The sequence below is a fragment of the Cetorhinus maximus genome, chromosome 10, assembly GCF_964194155.1.
Source record: "Cetorhinus maximus chromosome 10, sCetMax3.hap1.1, whole genome shotgun sequence".
NCBI lineage: Eukaryota > Metazoa > Chordata > Chondrichthyes > Lamniformes > Cetorhinidae > Cetorhinus > Cetorhinus maximus.
This window is the reverse complement of record NC_135888.1, coordinates 84,759,246-84,774,125: the sequence shown is the minus strand read 5'-3', so window position 1 is coordinate 84,774,125 and position 14,880 is coordinate 84,759,246. Positions and strand designations below refer to the sequence as shown.

The 14,880-nt window shown below is 40.8% G+C and overlaps 1 protein-coding gene across 4 annotated transcripts in view; it reads left to right on the top strand.

The window, feature by feature from the left end:
- arhgef37 (Rho guanine nucleotide exchange factor (GEF) 37) overlaps positions 1-14,880 on the top strand; it is a 170,137-nt gene that overhangs the window by 3,402 nt on the left and 151,855 nt on the right. The gene's annotated exons all lie outside the window — the stretch shown is intronic.

Genomic DNA, 14,880 nt, shown 5'->3' with positions numbered 1-14,880 from the left:
TTATATGACCTAACATATCTTGAATAATTTCAGAGCCTTCACAAAGACTCATCCAGATATTAACTACTTCAGATTGATCAGTCCTGAATTTACTTCGGACAGCTTATATCTAGATCAATCCTGACATCTCCTTCAGTTCAAACTTAATTTAAAATCGTGGAATTTTTTATTATATATTGTTTCGTACCTTTCCCTTTACAATGCCCCTGCTCAATGCTGTCCTTGAAGTGTTCAAGTTTTTCTTGCCAACCCTTATAACTTGAATACAAAAGCAAAATATTGCAGACGCTGGAAATGTAAAATATTAACAGGAAATGCTGGAAATACTCAGGTCAGTTAGCATCTGTGAAGTACCCAAAAACCAATCTAGATTTTTTTAATATACAAAACACTTTTTCTTCCTCCTGTGTATTCCACTGTGGCAAGCAAATGCAATTTATTTATAATTGAAGAGCCGATTGATTATTTTACTTTTCTCCAAACAATTACTAGGCTGCCTCAGTAATTATAAGTTTCTCGCTTTGTTTAATCGTTTTAATAGAGAGAATTCAGTTATTTCATATACATCATTATTGTATGTTTACTGAGGGTTTAAATTATGATTTAATGGACTAGACCATTTCACCAATGCTCGGAGTGACCCATAGCTTACATGTTTTTTTTCTACCGATCTAATAGTTGTGTTAAACTAGCTATTCCATTATAGTAACCTCTATTGATTGAATTCTCAAACAAGTACATTCATATGTATATTTTAAGCAGCTGTTGTAGATTTCAACTAAAGTATATTTATCTGTACATTCATATATACTGGCCAATTTTATATCGTAAGCAGAAGAAAATATGGTTGGAGCATTCTACACCCATTTTCCTGCTGGAATTAATTTTTAGACAGGCTTTTAAATGGACATCTAGCTCTTGCAATTGAAACAGGCAGGAAGCTGTTTAAGTATCAGCATTCAATACCTGCTGTAGGGCACTATGCTGTCGTGTGGAGAAATGAGTGATGTGTGCATGGTGCATGCTTTTCCTACTTTTTCCAAGTGGCCCCTAAAGAAACTGCAGCAGGCCTCTCCAAAAGGATAAATATTTTGTTTTTTTTTTGGATTGTTGTGGGGCCTTAAGTAGCAGAAATGTTCTTCAGGGCCCCACAAAGATCTTCCAGCCTGTTGCCAGTTGTTTTTTGTCACTGACCTTCCCCCGCCTCCTTTGCCCCCACTTCCCCCTTCTCCGCTTCCTCCTCCCCCCCCACCCCTCCACTTTCCCCTTCTCCTCCCACAACTCCTGAAATCTGCATCAACCTTGACCAAGCCTTGCCTGCCACTGGGTTTCGTTCTATAGTTCAACGATTTTACACCAAAGGAAACCATCATGCAGCAGTGGAGCAGTTGGTACCTTCTTTGTCACGAAGATTGAAACTATCCGATCAATTGCCTTGGCCTTTCCTTCCCCTAGCCCATTGAGCCAAAGTTCCTCCCCCACCTCTCCTCTCCCACCCCCCTACCCCTCACCCTCGCTCTGAACTCTCATCATTCTCTACTTTATTTCCTATCTCCCCTCATGAGCTTCCTGAGCTCATTTTGTCTATGAGATCCACCTCCTGTTCTTTTGATTTTATTCCTATGAAACTGCTGACCAACCAAATTCCCTTCCAGGTTCCAATGTTAACTGATACTGTTAATGGTTCCCTTCCTTCAGGTTCCGTCCCTCTCCTTCAAATCTTCCATCAACACTCCTCCAAAAAACCAACCCTTCACCCCCAACTTTCTTGCAAACTACCATGCCATCTCCAACATGCCTCTCTTCCTCAAAATCTTTGAACATGTAGTCACCTCCCAAATCCATGTCCATTTTTCTCAGAACTCCATGTTTGAATCCTTTCAGTCAGGTTTCTGCCTCTGTCACACTACTAAAATAGCTCTTAAAGTCACAAATGACATGTGACTAAGAGTGCTAGACAATCCTCCCTCATCCTTCTCATGTTTGCAACCTTTGACATGGTTGACCATGCCATCCTCCTCCAACACCCCTCTGTCATCCAACTGAGTGGGATTACAATCATCTGGTTCCATTCTAATCTATCTAGCAATAGCCAGAGAATCGCTTGCAATTGCTTCTCTTCCCATTCTCGCACCATTAACTCTGGTGGCCTTAAGGATGTATCCTTGGCTGCTTTCTATTTGTCATATGCATGCTGCCTTTCAGTGACTTCAGTTTTCACATGTACACTGTTTCTAACTTGTCAGATTACATGGCAGACATCCAATACTGAATGAGGAGAAATTTCCTCCAAATAAATATGGGGATGACTGAAGCCATTATTTCCAGTCGTCACTACAAAGCCCATTCACTGGTCACTGATACCATTTGTGTCCCTGACTGCTGTGTTAGGTTGAACTGGACTGTCTGCAACCAGGTGTCGTACTTGACCCAGAGATGGCCTCTTGGGCATCCACAATTTTAATTGCCCCACCTCTATTGGGGCTTTAACATTCTCAATAAAATCTACCTCTTTGACCAAGCTTTTGGCCATCTGCCATAATAACTCCCTATGTGGTTCAGTGTCATATCTTGTTTTATATGCCCATTTGAAGTGCCTTGACATGTTTTAATAACTCATGACTTCTGACCTTCGGGACGTTGTACTCTGGAGGTACCCCAAAGACATGTTGCTCACCACCGCCCCTTCCCCCCCTTCTCAAAGTGGCCTCTCAAAGTGGTGAACCTTTAAACCTACCTGCTTTATGGCAGCTAGTGCTGTAAAAAAGGGGTCTGGCTTCCTTTCCCCCTGACTCCCCTGCACTCAACAGAAGGACGGTCCGAGTCAGAAGGTCAGGCAAGAAAGGTGCGGCTGCCATTTAGTGTAAGTAGATAGGAATGGAATGGCAATCCGACTATGATTGCCACCACACGGAAGTTATGGTCAATTATTTTAAAGGTGTGGGGGATGTGGTGACGGCATAGTGGCATTGTCACTGGACCAGCAATCCAAAACCCCAGGGGTAATGCTCTGGAGATCTGGGTTCGAATCCCACCATGGCAGATGGTGGAATTTGAATCCAATAAAAATCTGGAATTAAAAGTCTAATGATGACCGTGAAACCATTGCCGATTCTCATAAAAAACCCATCTGGTTCACTAATGTCCACTAGGGAAGGAAATCTGCCATTCTTACCTGGTCTGGCCTACATGTGACTCCAGACCCACAGGAACATGGTTGACTCCTAAGTGCCACCTGAACAAGGGCAATCAGGGATGGGCAATAAATGCTGGCTGAGCCAGTGATGCCCACATCCCATGAATGAATTTAAAAAAAAGCTGTTACTCTATGCTGTTAGTGTTCCTGTTTTAAAAAAAAATTCGAAGTTAAGTCTTGGTGAATGGTGTGTGACGGGGGTTTTTAACTGTATACTAAATTCATAATTACTGCTGAAAAACCTTTCTGACCTTGAAAACTATTTTATTTTTGCAGAATGTTGTTTCACCATTATTAAAAATCCCACATTTTTAAAGGACTTTTAATGCTCATTTATGATATATCAGCTTCTATACTAATCCCATGTGTATGTCCCAAGCATTTATTTTCTCTGTTTTTCATGTTAAACTGAATTTTACAATCGGTGTATTAATTACTTCCTGCTTTGCTGTCTTTGAGAATACTTCATTGCGATTGGCTGCTTACCTTTCTTAATTACATCACTGTTGCTGAATGCATGGAGATGTCCTTGGCTTGGAACCAGATTCAAACTAATGTCAGGAAAGGAAACACATGCCGCAGAGATGGCCATATCTTTGTGGGTAGCTTTCTTTGAGGTCATGATTAGTCACCTCACCACCCACCACAAGATCTGGACCTTAAGTGCTTCTTTTAATAATGATCGTAAAATTTGCTCACTGACTTCACTTTTTTACTCTTTCTGCTCCTTGTTGGCAATGGGTAGAAAGTGAAACAAATGATGTTCTTTGCAGTGTTTATGACCATATCAATTTAATTATCTCTACTACTAGTTCTCTTTGACCCTCTTATCCTATTTAATTTCCTATCTTCCAAGGAATAAGAAACCGACTACCAAAGTGAAACATTTCACACCCTTTGTATTTAATTGACATTTCTATTATATGCCCACTCTACATGCCTGTTCATGTCTCCCATGTTATTAGCTATTCCTCACAATTTGACATCATGTGTAAATTTTGAAACTATGACCTTAACTGACCCACGTGCAGCAGGAAGGCCAATAGTGGGTCAGGAATCTAGTCAAACCCTGGCATGGGTCAAAGTGGCTGAACTGTACTGATTCCTGAGGCTTCAACCACAAGAATGAAAAATGACCTGAGAAGGCTGTCACCCCCCCACCCCCCCCACCCCACCCCACACCCCGCAGCCAATAGGTCTCTGTTCTTTACCTGCTGCAGAATCAGAACGTCTGAAATGAGGCGATGTTTGCCAAGGATGGGGGGAGGAAGGAGGCAGGAATTCACACCAAGCAGGTGTGGATGGACATGGTCAAGCAAGTGAGCTGCAGAAATATTGGTCCCTCAGACCTGGATTCAGTGCCCCTTGAGGTTCAAGGACCTCAAGACAAGAAAGGTGAATGTCAGAACACTTTCAACCCCACATTGACTTTCCCAGCATTCTTCTGCACAGTACTCCTCAGACCAACACACCCTTCAGCTGCATTCATTCCTCTCTATCGAGACATCTCCTCACATCCCCATCTGAACAGCCAACAGGTGCGCATGCACACTCTCTCATCTTTGTGCCATTGTATAACCATGCATCAGTCACCCACTACAAATCTTGGCCTTCCACCATCTCCGCACAATCCAATTTTCACACACAACTCTCTCTTCTACTGCAAGGAGAGAAAATAGAGTGCAGAACTTCAGAGAAAGGCAGACAACCAGGGACAGGAGAGCAGGATGATTATTGGGGTTTTCCAATGATAGCCTTGACAGCCACTGACAATGCATGCCTAACTAGGAAGCAGGTCTTGTTCCAGGAGGCTGCACATGTCAGCAGTGACCGGCTGTGAAAGCCTGAGTGTCACGAGTCACTGGTGCGCACACACATTGATAGAGATTATATTCTGCTTGTAGACCCCGTGTTGGGGATTTCATCTCCTCAAGCTGGATCTTTATTTCTACCCCCTCTGCCCTATACTGTTCTAGATGCCTGTGGAGAACATAGCTGGTGCTTCCGGTGTTGTTGGTGTTAGCTGCTCTCATGCTGCGGTGAAGACTTACAGGAGGTAAATGCATATCAAGCTCAATGAAGCCCAAGACTGGTGAACTGACTTCCAAGAGTTGGAAATCCCATGTCTAGCAGTGAGATGAAGTGGTGGCAGCTGCAGCGCCTCATTTAGGAATGGCTACAATTATTGTTTTGCTCTTTGAAGGCTTCCCAGCCTGCCAGTTTCACTGAAGAAGCTCCCCTGCTGTGCTCTTGCTTGGTTGACCTTGCTGCATTCCACACAGTCCGGGAAACCTGGTGCTGGCTGTTAAATCCAGAATGTTTTGTTAAATCCTCAATTAATTGGAAATTTAAATATTGAAATGGCTGACCCAAAACTCCTTGAGGCTTCCCTGCTAACCTGAAAATCTGCCTGGGTTAAATCTAGAAGTGAGCAGAATCATGCCGAGTTCCCGATCCAATACGCTTTGGACATTAAACCTCTCCTCCCCCACCACAACGTGTATTTGAACCTGCCATCTGTTGGCAATTAAAATTCTGGCCTATACATTAAATCTTTGAGTTCTACCCCCACTTCCCACCAGCACCATCCCACCTCATCTATTTTCTAACCATCTTTCAATTCATTCTGCTACCTGACTTCAGACTTGAGACACACTAAGTTTTGTTACATGTCTCTTGTGTCGCACTTTATTAAATGCCTTCTACAAGTCCAAGTATACAACAACAATTGCATTGCTTTGTCTACTCTTTCTGTTGCTTCAAAGAATTCAGTAAGTATGATTTTTTGCGGGCTTTCTTTACATCGTGATGAGAATGTCAAACTTGCTGCAAGATGCAATGGTTGAAGCGAATACCAGTGATACATTCAAGTGGAGAAGGAAATAAAGAAACAGGGAAAAATATCAGCTATGTAAGGGAATTTGAAGTCAAGAGGAGGAACTTAGTGAATTTAATATAAGTAAGAAAATGTGTTAATGGACAAAATTAATGTGATTTAAAATGACCAAATCTCTTAAGACCTGATAGCTTCCACTCTGGGGTTATTGAAAGAAACAGGATATTGCAATTATGTTCATAATTGTCCAAATAGTTGTGAATAGAGACATTGGAAAATTGCAGATGTTTTAGGAGTGGAATCAGGAAGCTTTTTCTCACAAATACAACTGGAAATTTGGAATTTGCTCCTCAAAACACTGAGGGTGGTTGGCCAACTGAAATTTTGAAGACCAAGGTCAATAGACTTTTGAAGAAATATCAAGGGATTTGGAGAAAAACTGGATAAATAGAGTTGATGTACAAATGAATAATCCAATAAAATAGTGGAATAAGCATGAAGGGCTGAATGGCCTACTCCTGTTCCTGTGAGAAAGGGGAAGGGTGAGAACTAATTATGAGTAGGCGGAGGCTCAATGGAGTATAAATGCTGCATAGACCAGCTAGACTGAATAGTCTTTTCGTGTGTAGATTTTAAATAATTAAGACCTTCTGATTTACCAGTGTTTAGCCAAATTTGTAGTTGCTCAGAGTGAAACTACTTTCAGAGCAGCTCATTTCAGTTAGAGGTTAAAAATCGATCAATGCTGCTTGCTTTTCACAGCTGTGAACTGTGAAACAGCTCTATAGATTAAATAATGAACCAATGTGAGGTCTGGACAGATGCCAGCAGGATGAAGGCATAGCTCACAACACCCATTTGGAGTCTGTTGCCAGGCAACCTCTGTGTCTGTCATTAGAATTCCTGGCTACAGATTAAGGGAGTACTTATGCAACTACTCTTTTGAAATCTTATAGTGTGAAGTCCAACCCTGAAAAGATGTCTTAGTACTAGCATACCTCCATTCTGAAGTTAATTTATTTGTACACAATTTACTGTTCATAGAATTGAATACGATAGTACAAAATGTCCAGCCTGTATAGGATACCATTAAATCTTATTTAATGCACCAAACAACAACTCCTCAGGCAACAGGATTTGGTGCTCATTGCATTAAACAACATTTTGTGTTATAGGTGTGATTCATTTATAGTCGTACAATTTTCCACTCCTACATGAAGTTCCATTTTTTAATAGGATATACTGAAATGTGGCTTATTATTTTCTAAACAGCTTTGTGCACCATCTGAGTTCATTCTGATTACATGGGAACAGACTGTATTTGTAGACTTTTGTGTTCATGTAATTGTTACTTTAGCATTCCAATAAATACGTTTTGTTCTTTTGGATAATGAGATGGCAGGTAACCTGTTTTTTAAACTGGAATTGATGTTATTAATATTTAATTGCAGGTAAAGCAAGAAAATTTGTGTACTTTGTATTTGAACTGTAACTTTGGCTTGATTGCTTTATAGAGTTATACAAGTCTGCCCTCATGTGGCATTTAACCTTGTTGCAGATACATTTATCTTTACTGTCCTTTAGCCTGTAGAGTATATGTGTTATATATGCTATTACAGCACATTGGCATTGTATTGGTTTACCAAATTACTTAAGAAATCTCGTAACAAATTCCTCAACAGCATTTACTGCAGTCATGGATATTAGCTAATTGTAGGGCAAAGCCATGATTCCTCACTCAGTTTCTGATCTCAACCTACTTGCAGAGGCGATAAGTAGAGTGGTGTTGCCATAGAGGAAGTGAAGGAAAATGGGAAGGTTAGGTTCTGTGATCCATCTTGTCATGGCTGTTTGCAGAATGGCATCGAGAGACCTGGGAGTCTTGTCTGACTTTTTGGTACTTCTCAAAAATATTCTAAGCACAAGGCACACACTATGAAGCACCAGACATAACCATTAAATGGCACCAGTCTCAAGGTTGTAGAAAAATTCTTGTACCTTGACTTGGCAATGTGCTCTCTTTGGATTCATTATTGATGAAGATACCAATGCAGGCATTCAGAAAGTACGTTCCGCCTGTGGCGGACTCCATGATCATGTATGGAAGCAGCATGGCATTAAGCTGAAGACTAAAATCAAACTCTACCAGACCATTTTTTCTGCCACCATGCTGTGTGGCACAGAATCCTGGGCCGCATCAAAGTTCTGGAATCAATAGACCCAAAGAAAGCCAAAGCCCATGATGCACGAAAATTTTTAAAAAGGAGAAAAAATGTGGTTCTGTAAATCCGAAGTAACTTGAATTGGAATCTTTACTTCTAAAATTAAATTTACACTAAGGCAAGGAAATAGCTGCAAGTATTTAAGAGGAAGCATTTTATTCCTGTACATCTAAATATACATAACAGTTCCATTTACTTCTAGGGCCTTATGGAGAAATCAAGATTTTCTCAATTTTCATTCTGCTATTAACCAACCACACTTTTTTTTACACTCAATAGATACAATTCTGAACTTTTCATCATTTGTTAGCAAAGTGACTCATTTATCTGCCTGAAAGTTGGTGAAGCATTATTACAGGTGCACTTTGTCTCGTTTGGCAGCATGTCATAAATAAGGATTTTACGTGTTGTTCAAAAAAGGATATCAACAAGGAAAATATAACCCAATATTTCACACACTGTCTTATAGATGGAAATAATTGAATGTAATGGTGAAAGCTTGAAGAACTTGAAATATCAAAATGTAAGTTACTACTCCTCATGGTCGGGAGACTGCTGAATCAAGGTCAAGGATTTCTGAACATTTTATTATCCTCTGGGGCAGAATATATGCTCAGCTGATTTAAAATAACACTTAATGAACATTGAATGAAACCATTCAGTGCTTATCAACAACAGTAGTTTCAGGCTATTGATACTATTGCCTGGTTGGTGATTTCGTCTCCACAGAATACAGGCTAATTAACCAAGACTTTGCAAATAGTAGCTAACTATATATTTGATAGACTAAGTCTCATAGCCAACTATTAACCAACCCCTCACAGTCTCAAAGTTCTGAAACTGTTATAAAAAAAATCTTGCAGATTTTCAGTTGATTTCCCAACTGACTTAAGGATCAGGCTTTGTGATCTTATGGCCTGCTGCATATACTAATCAAAGTGATTTAAGGGTGATATCTTATGGGAGGTCACCCATATTGTAAAGGACCTCCTGTAATTTACTTTATACAGATTTATATCATTTGAAGAGCAAATTTAAGATTTTGCCCTGACTACTCTGACTGAACTCCATTTTTCCTCAATATAACTTCGAACAATTTAAACAAAATTTATAAAGAATACTTAAGTGACAACGGGAGCTGCTGTAAACTTGGTGTATTATGTTCAAAAGTATGAATATGAATAGTCTTGACTACTTGTACTGGATGTGGAAAGAACATTTAATTGGATGGAATGGAGATTTCTTATTCAATGTCATTATGGAAAGTTGGAGGAATTTTATTAAGACTCTTGATTTGCATTTCTTAGCAATGAATGTGATAACTTCTTCCTACTTTGACTACTACAGAGGAAACATAAGATAATTTGCCGTTGCATCCACTTTGAAAGGGCTGTGGCTCTCCCTCTCTTGTGGAGTAGTTGTGGGTTTTAAAGGGAGGAAACTTCATTTCACTGCAACTTGGAAACTATGGTTACTTAACATATTTGTGTGACTTTGGTCTGTCTCCTACTTTAATACAGGAGTTAGCTAATTTGCTTTAAATTGATTAAAACCTCCATGTAAGTAGCAGGAAAAAAAGTCATATGAATATGTTGAATGTTCAACAGCAATTTGAGCACTTAGATGATTTATCATATATTGATGTTGTACTGGGTATATTGCCGTGACTGCTTCCATCGCCTAAAAAAGCTGATTTTCAAAGTATTAATGGCTACCTTGTATTTATGGCATGACTCGTCAACACCCCCAACCTCAAAATTTAGAATAATCTGTAAACTGTGACACAATACTTCCAATTCCAAGTCTTGATCATTCACATATGATTTTTGTTTGCAAGTCCTTTCTTTTGCTTTTATCAGGATGTCGTCTTTTCTCCAGGAAAAGAGCTACTATGGTAATGAGTTGAGTGCTGCAGTTAGAATTATCGTAAAGAGCTTGAGTCTAATTCATGACTGTGTGCGGCACTCAAGGACATAAACATATAATCACAGTGTCACCTACAGATGCAATACTATTACCTGTTGATACTTCTCACCATTTTAAATATATAATAGATATACAGTAATCAGCATTTTAAAAAGCTTTAACTAGTTTTTAACTAGCTTTTCTGAATGAAACTCCACCGATTACCCTTCTTAAAAGAAATAGCCTGAATAATTTGACTGTCTAAAATTTGTAAGTTATATTAATGAAAGTGAACTTTTTATAACATCAACTTCTCTTATAGGCAAGATTTAAAAAGTATTCTTCCTGCAATCTTCATGCCATTAAAACCCAAGTTTGGCATAACTTTAATCTCTATTTCCTGAATTACATTTTAATTTTTACTCTTTAATTGTTATCCTGTATTATAGATCTAGGCCCTTCATCCAAACTTCCCAATTTAAAGAAATACAAACGCCTTAGGGAAAGTAAATCATTTATAGTTCTTGTATCACCAATATAATTAAATTTTGTTTCACTGAACTTTATTAGATGATTTGCTTTTCATTTCATGATGACATATTCCCTCAAATGAGAAAGAACCAGGTTCCCTGGAGCCCCTGAAATTTTAAGGGAACTAATCAGATGGAATTAGAAATGGCAAGAAAAAGTGCTACTAAAGCAGCACTGAAGGGAGGCAGCAGGTCTTTAACTGCTTTAGCCTGTTCCATCTTTGATACATGTACATGAGGCAGAACCTTTCCAGCCCCATGGAGGTTAAAAGGTGGGAATGGAAGAAAACTTGGGAATTAGCACATTGTGTTGTCTTCTGGATGTTTTTCCACCTCTGAGCAGTCTTGCCAGATGCAGGATAATATGGGCATCAGCTACTGGTTGACAGTTGCAGGTAGCTAATTATAACCAATTATGGGCCCACTTAGGTATTGGGATCTTGCCAGTCGGAGAAAGACTTCCTGCTGAGGCCAAAGCCCACCAAGTGCCTAGAGGTGGCCACTTGATGGCAGGCCCATCTGGAGTAGTGGATGCCAGAGGGGGCTACAGTTGCAGCCACAGGCTGTGGAAGGGCTTGCCATCTACACTGATGGCCTGACAGCTGTGACCAGACTGATCTTTAAAAATACCATAATTCTCCAGAGGGTGCCTCCATTTTGAGGTGCCCTTGCGGTTTCCTGCCTGCCTCAGCAGTGCCCCCCTCTCCGAATGGGACTGTCAGCAAGACATTGCTGTGGGCCCTCCTATTGGGCCTGCCAGTTCTCTGGTTGCCGAGCATCCTTAATTGGTCACTCACGGAGGCGGTGGCTTAATTGGCTGCCTCCGGGAAGTTCTCAATACCATTCATGTAGCTGCGACCATCAGGCTGGGATCTGCATTTGTTCCTGGTAGTAGATTCTGCCCATGGAGAGCAGCTAACATTTCTGATGAATGAATAAAAAACAAATTTTATCAAATGCTGTAAATAATCTATTCCTCTGATGTTTGAAGACAGGAGACTAAAGATATACCTGTAGTGGATTTCAGTTAATAAGTAAAATTTTACTATTTGCACAGATGTTCTTTTAGATAATTACCTATAATTACTGCTACAATACAAATTATTGGGAGAAAAGAAACAATGATTTGGTCTTATTCAGTAAACATACAGCAAACAATAGGTAAAGCATGTATTGAAATAATTAAAAGCAAAATACTGCGGATGCTGGAAATCTGAAACAAAAACAAAAATTGCTGGAAAAACTCAGCAGGTCTGACAGCGTCTGTGGAGAGAAAGACAGAGCTAACGTTTCAAGTCCATTTGACTTTTTGTCAGAACTTGTTCTGACGAAGAGTCATACGGATTCGAAACGTTAGCTCTGTCTTTCTCTCCACAGACGCTGTCAGACCTGCTGAGTTTTTCCAGCAATTCTTGCTTTTGTATTGAAATAATTAGCCCTGGCTGAAATTTGGGCATATTTCGATATTGGGACAAGATCTGGCTACATTTCTGATGCCTTTCACACGATCGAATAGCTGTTCAGGCTCAGAGAAAGATTGGCCCCTTGAACAAAGTGCTAGCTTCAAGAGTTCAACTTCAGGGGAGAGGAAAGTAAGAACTGATTTTTTTTCCCCCCTGAATAAAATATAAATGTTACTGCGGTATTATAAAATTAAAATATTTCTGTAGTTTATCATAATGTTCCACAGAGGAAGTAAAGAAATTAAGTATTCACTATTTAGGTTCTATCTAGCATAAATTTCCCATAACACAGTTTATCTAGTTTGTGGGAGATTGCCACAAGTACAGTCCATGGACAGGAAAAAAAAAGAAATGGAGGGGCAATGTGCATGGTGCTAAATGTATGGCAATTCTCTGTAATGTATACCTTTTATTCTTTTGACCACATTGGTGCATTATTTACATAATTGCTTTTGAACTGTATTAATAATTAATATGTAACATCTAATGGGAAGTAAGGCTCATTATATCTACAGGCAGCATCTGTTGAGAGAAACAGAATTAACAAGAAGAATTTAAGCTTTTGGGCAAGAGATGAGGGGAAGTGTGGGGAAGAAATTTTTTATGAAGCAAGTGTTAATGACCTGGTACACTCTGCCCATCGAGAGTGGTGGACGCAGAAATGAGCAATGATTTCAAAAAGAAATTAGATGGGTACTTGAAGTAAATAAACTTGCAGGGCTACAGGGATTAGCCAAGGATTGGACTGACTGGATTGCTTGGCGGGTACCTGGCATGGACTCAATGGGCCGAATGACCACCTCCTGTGTCATAAATGAATCTGATTCTAATTTAATGTGCAATGGGGGTCCATTGCATTGGAGAACTGACGGGAACCCTAGGTCGCTTCTCACCAGGAGGCCTGAGACAATTATCAGGCAATCAGATACTTACCAATACAGCAATCGGGCCTCCCACGCAATCTTGCCCCCAGCAGGATGGAAATCCCACCCCAAGAGTCGCCAGCCAATCAGAAGCTTACAGTTCTCCAGTACTGCCAGTACCACTGAGAGCAGTGGCCACTGCCGGTACAACAATCAGGCCTTTGAGGAACGCCATTGAATCCTGCCCACCTACCACCACCCAAACCCCCCACCCCAGCCTACACTAGACAGCAGGCAAACCTGACAGAGTTTGCTAGGTGGTTTTCTCGCGTAGTAAGTCCCTCACCCACAGCTGGCTGAGTACAAGTCGTGGTTACTTAAGGGTCTCAATTGGCCTTCAAGTAGGAAGGCTGTTGCCCACCTTAATGGATGTTATCTACTTGGACTTCCAGAAGGCCTTTGACAAGGTGCCGCACAGGAGGCTGCTCAGTAAGATAAGAGCCCATGGTGTTAGAGGCAAGGTACTAGCATGGATAGAAGACTGGCTGTCTGGAAGGAGGCAGAGAGTGGGGATAAGGGGGTCCTTCTCAGGATGGTGGCCGGTGACTAGTGGAGTTCCACAGGGGTCAGTGTTGGGACCACAACTTTTCACTTTATACATTAATGATCTAGATGAAGGAACTGAGGGCATCCTGGCTAAGTTTACAGATGATACAAAGATAGATGGAGGGACAGGTAGTATTGAGGAGGTGGGGAGGTTGCAGAAGGATTTGGACAGGTTAGGAGAATGGGCAAAGAAGTGGCAGATGGAATATAAAGTGGGGAAGTGTGAGGTCATGCACTTTGGTAGGAAGAATAGAGACATAGACTATTTTCTAAATGGGGAGAGAATTCAGAAATCTGAGTGCAAAGGGACCTGGGAGTCCTAGTCCAGGATTCTCTTAAGGTTAACTTGCAGGTTGAGTCGATAGTTAGGAAGGCAAATGCAATGTTGGCATTTATTTCGAGAGGACTAGAATATAAAAGCAGGGATGTGCTGCTGAGGCTTTATAAGGCTCTGGTCAGACCACATTTAGAATATTGTGAGCAATTTTGGGCCCCGTATCTCAGGAAGGATGTTCTGGCCCTGGAGAGGGTCCAGAGGAGGTTTACGAGAACGATCCCAGGAATGAAAGGCTTAACATAGGAACGTTTGAGGACTCTGGGTCTATACTCGATGGAGTTTAGAAGGATGGGGGGGGGATCTGACTAAAACTTACAGAATACTAAAAGGCCTGGATAGAGTGGACGTGGGGAGGATGTTTCCATTAGTAGGAGAGACTAGGACCCAAGGGCACAGCCTCAGAGTAAAGGGAAGACCTTTTAGAACAGAGATGAGGAGAAACTTCTTTAGCCAGAGAGTGGTGATTTTATGGAATTCATTGCCACAGAAGGCTATGGAGGCCAGGTCATTGAGTGTATTTAAGACCGAGATAGATAAGTTCTTGATTGGTAAGGGGATCAAAGGTTACGGGGAGAAGGCAGGAGAATGGGGTTGAGAAACTTATCAGCCATGATTGAATGGCGGAGCAGACTCGATGGGCCGAATGGCCTAATTTCTGCTCCTATGTCTTATGGTCTTCCCGCCCTGGGCTTGTTTGGGGTGAGGCGGGAAGGTGGCGGGGTCCCCATCTCACATCTTCCTGCCCGAGCAAATGGAACACCTTTTACAAAATCTTAAACTCTGTTCATCAAGTCACATTTAAATCTGTTTTTGAACTTCTGCAATCATCTGTGTTCCAAGTGGTGAATGAAATGACCTCTGCTCTAAAGCTTTTATACACCAAGAATGACAGAGGTCACATGACTATGACAAGCCTATGACA